This window comes from Durio zibethinus, chromosome 9, assembly GCF_047325235.1.
Source record: "Durio zibethinus cultivar Kanyao isolate XHJ-2024 chromosome 9, ASM4732523v1, whole genome shotgun sequence".
NCBI classification, from domain to species: Eukaryota; Viridiplantae; Streptophyta; class Magnoliopsida; order Malvales; family Malvaceae; genus Durio; species Durio zibethinus.
Window position 1 is genome coordinate 9,294,474 of NC_143170.1, and position 4,988 is coordinate 9,299,461.

The window sequence follows — 4,988 nt, forward strand, 5'->3', positions numbered from 1 at the left end:
CACGGCATTGAAGTTTAATCACGTCGGTTAATGTTTAATAGAGTTTTGCATGATATGGCTCCACTAAGAAAAATTGCCGGATTTAACAGTCAAGTTTTGATCTTTGTGAGCTTAAATCAAAGGGAATTGACATGAAGAAAGCAGAAGAAGATTCAAATGTACTTAAGTATTTGTAAGCTAATTTCTTGTAAATATTGAATAGAATTCCATTAATGCTTGTGACTGGTAATAAATTACAAGTATAAGATATGAAATTCTTGAAGTGAAGTTTGAAAAGTTTCATGAATCTCCTGAGTTTGTTAGAGACCTGTTACACGCTGATGCAGTAGATCATGTATATCGCACTGTCTTTTAATTTATGAACTTTTTAGTTTCATACCAATATATATATATAAATTTTTAAAAGATTTAAATTTTGTATACTTGATGTATATAACAAAACTTTTCAATCTATCAATTTAAATTTTTTATCTTAATTTTTATTTAACCACTTTAAATAAAAAAATTTACAAATTTTACCTAAAAAAACCTTATCAAAAGCCTTTTCCTGCTGGATACAACATGAAGTAGGGTACATTTCAGATACTTTAAACATGAAAATGTTGAAAAATAGAGCATCTTCATCATGTGTTGTAAGGCAATTTTGTCAGGTGTGACATGGATATAGAAGTTATGTCAAAGAGGACCATGTTGATGAGTGGAAGCAAGCTAGCCCTCCAACATATCCGTCTCCCATCAATCTTTCCAACTCTTTTGCCTCCTTTGCCTTTTCCCTCTGAAATGTGGTTCACTCATTGCAACCAAAAACTTTGTGAGATTAAATTTACATAAAGGAATATATAAAGATTTATTAAAAAAAGAAACTCTCTTTATCTAGGAAGCACCTGCATTCTTTCCACGGCATCCGACTCTGAGTTGAAGTCATAATATGTGCTTGCTGCTGTCAGCTTCATTGAAAGAAACTGTAACAGTAAAAAATAATGTTAACTAGGTCACTAAATTTGTGTTACCAGTACTGTACAATATACATATGCATGCACATGTATATAGGCATATACACATATACACCTAGCTATACATACATACATATATACATGTATTCATATATTGGAATGAATCATTGGTTGAAAAAGGAAAAAAGATAATATTTCTTTCAACGTTAACTCACCTCAATCTGATTCTGCAAGGACTGGACATAGTTGATTATCTCATCTAACATTACTGCCATGCCCATGGTCTGCAGATTATCAAACACATTTTAAAATGTAAGTGAAAACTTTGTTGTTTTAATTTTGCAACTTTCACAGTATTATACATGATAATTGAGAGATCAGCGGAGTTTGGGAATAATTCCTTCTCACTGAAGAGAGAAAAGCATATACCTTGTAGCATCCTGGGACAATATCTTGCAAGCATCTTAGTTTCTCATTTATTTTCCCTCTTCTAACCTGATTGACAGAAAAATGCATAATTTTCAATTGGTTGGAATGGATAAATCAATCAAATATAGATATAAAAAAAATCAACAAATTCCAATTTCTTGATGAGAAAGGAAAAGAGTTATATGTACCCTTTCTGCCAAACTGTGACTGTCAGTAGCTTGACCTCTTCTGGCTCTTACATGAACCACTTCTTTCTCCTCTTCCTTCTCATTACTTTTTGCTCTTTTCCCTCTTCTTGAATTCTGCGTAACAATCAAACCAAAAACAAAATCTGAAACCTTAAGAACTCTATCATTCATATAAAAAGGCTAATTAAGCCAAAAATAAATTAAAGACAAAAAAAAAAGGAAGAAGAAAGAATTGGAAAAGAAAAAATGCTTTGAACATAACATATACTTACGTTTCTTCTCTTGATCCCACTTTCAGAAACCTGTCGAGAATATGAGCTCCCAGACGTACATTCTGATATATCCAATGCTTTTCTCTTCTTGCTTTCATAGAATTCAGTTTTAGCTGTGACAACGGGATGAGCAACTGACACTGAACCCTGGTTGCTATAATTGATAAAATCTGGCAGGTTTTCTTTCCAGTTGCCTGGGATTTCAGGTGCTTCATTGCTGAAGAAGCTGTCATTGGAGAATGGCAAGAAGCTTTGGAAATTCAAAGCTGAATTGTCTATGACACTTTGGTTTAGCTCAGCAAATTGGTTAAGTGATTCCATGGTAGGATCAATATCCAAGAAAGAAAATGGTTGTTTAAAGTTTTGCAAGTCTGATGTGAAATCAGCCATGAGATTTTATAAGACAGCTTTTTTTTTCTTGTTTCAAAATTGCCAAATGGGTGCTTTGGATAATTAAGGAATGGGGTTGGCATTTATAGACTGGGATCAAAATTTAACATGCATGTAAAAAATCTTCCTTGTTTAACTCTAAATTTCTTTAAGAATGAAATTGAGAGGACGACGTGGCAGTTTAGGTTTCTGTGGTTTAGCTCTCATGCTGGGCCCCATGTTAGGGAGGTAAATCCAATAATCAAATGGGCCCATGAATAAGCTTTTGCCCCACTGATATGAAAGTCTAAGAATGGTCCAGCCAAGGTAGAAATCTTCTTGAACTTCTTTTACATTTATTTTTTAGAATTAGTTGATCACAACAAAGGTTTTTTAAATAGAAAAGAATGATCCCAGCGAATAAACATTTAAAAACTGAAAACTAACATAAGATTCATATACACTTGATAATTGAAAGTACGACGTAATGCTATAACATAAAAATGATACGAGAAAAATCATGATGGTGACATTATTTAAATTTAAATTTTGTATTTTTTATATTAAAATAAATTATAATATATAATTTTTGTTTAAAACATAAGGTAAATATACAAATTATTAAATTTAGATAAAATTATTTGAATGAAAGAATATGATCTTGGCCCATCGTGTGATTGGAATACAGTCCTGATTCATACAACCACTGTTATCATTGCTGCTAAGTGCATTTAGACATAAAATGGGTATATAAAAAGCATTTGCTTTAGTGGTTACAAAGATGTGAAGCTTTGAACAAATATGCAATGCAACCATGCAAGCATTCCTAACTTCTATTTTCTCCACTTGGAAAAAAATTCCCAATTATTTGACAATGCACTTATCACTTGGAAGTGCCCATCATTTCTAATTAGCATGCTAAATATAGGTTTCCTAAGTTAATATCTTTCTTTGTGAGTATGATGTTTGATGTAACTTACAAGATTTATCCTAGTATGCAAATTATAAATATAGTTAATTTATATATTTATTTTTAAAAAACGACATTCATATATCTTAAATTTAAATTTCAACTTGTAATATCTTATTCCCAAATTGCAACTCTTTTCAAAAAAAAATGTTGATCCCTAATAAGACAATTCAAGGATTAAAATTTTAAAATATAAAATAAGACAACTGTATAAATATTACTGTGTACGGAATAGAGATAAGGGAGGATGAAAATGAGAGATGTCCTAATTAATTTTAAGTGAATTAAAACTCCTGTCCGACCTATGTTGGATCTGTATCTGCCGACCTCTTGAAACCTAAATCAGGCCAACAGTAATGGCCAAGCCAATGGTTTTCCATTGGGTGAAGACTGACCAAGTTGCTTTTCCATTTTCCACTATTTTTTTGCCGGATACCTTTCATTTTCATGTCTATAAATCAATATATATAAATCTATATAGTATTTGAATTGGATGCACAAAAATAAATGAACTCCTCAATGCATGTGAGCATTTAATTTAATTTCCTAAGTTAAGGCATACATTGCTAGGCTTCCATAATAAACCGCAAGATATAGGAATCGAAAGGATTTCATTCATAAAATTGAATCCCTTTGCCCAAAATTGGATATAGTTTGACAATTTGATAGCTAGCAAACGATTTGGTGCCTATTAAGTATTCCCATTGTTTACAAACTATTGAATTGTAGCAACCATTAAAATGAATTCGTCTACAAATTCAGCACCCTCGAAAAGGAAAGAAGAACATGATTAATTTTAGGCCTAAGTCATTGGAACTTGGACATAGGTACACGTTAGTTCCAAGTTATGAGGACATTAACTGTGACAATCTTAACACTATTATTTGGTAGAGGAAAGAAAATAGAGAAAAAAAGAGAAAGAAACAAGGAAATGAAGGAAAATGGCTATTCTTTCTGTACATACAAATTTGTTTGTGATGTATTTGAAAAGACGAATTCAAAAGTGAATTTGAATTTGGTTTGCCATATAAATTATAATAATGAGGTGTGCACACTATTGATAATTTATTTAAGATTCAATATGATTATATATTTGAAATACATAAAAGTATAAAATTTAAATTCACAAATATTTATATGTATTTTAAATTCATCATAAAATGGGCATACAACAAATTCATAAATTTAAAATAATCACGAAAATTATATTTGCATGTACTTTATCACACGATTTGTATTAAATTTGAAAACTAAATCTATCTCTTCAAATCTTAGTTACAATATGCAATCTTAATCATTTTATGAAACTGGAGGTGTACAATCTAGTTAATTACCAAGGTCTTCTGAGCTATGCCAAAATATAAATGAAACAATAGTGGTCACAATCGACTGGAGTTTAATTCGAAAATATTTAAATTTGATTTAGTTATTGTCGAATCGAAACTTGAGCAAATTGAGTTATTAAGTGATTCAAATTCAAATATTTTAATATTTGACTCAAGTAAATTTAATTAATTTTTTATTTTTAATATCTTATAATATATTATTATTTAAAATTTTATCCTCATTAATCTTAAAATTTATAATATATAAGGAAAAAATCTTAATATTTTTCAACTTATGTCTATTCCATCTCTCCTTTATGTTCAATTTCAAAGTTGAAGCACAACTCTCAACCCTTAACAAATCTGTTTGGCTTCTCTCTTGAATCACAATGCCTAATCTCCTTGTATGGGTTTCATCTTGTCAACATCCATTGTGTTCAAATATTGAAACAAAGTTTATGAAAGAGCATGGGATTTCTGCG

At 30.4% G+C, this 4,988-nt stretch overlaps 1 pseudogene across 1 annotated transcript; it reads right to left on the bottom strand.

Moving 5' to 3' along the window:
- Positions 1-544: 544 nt before the first annotated feature.
- Positions 545-2,297, bottom strand: LOC111316891 (transcription factor BEE 3-like; annotated as a pseudogene). The gene is made up of 6 exons (XR_016345390.1): positions 1,843-2,297; positions 1,571-1,684; positions 1,383-1,448; positions 1,169-1,237; positions 885-962; positions 545-775 (listed from the first exon to the last, which is right to left on the bottom strand). The product of XR_016345390.1 is annotated as a transcription factor BEE 3-like (transcript).
- Positions 2,298-4,988: the final 2,691 nt, after the last annotated feature.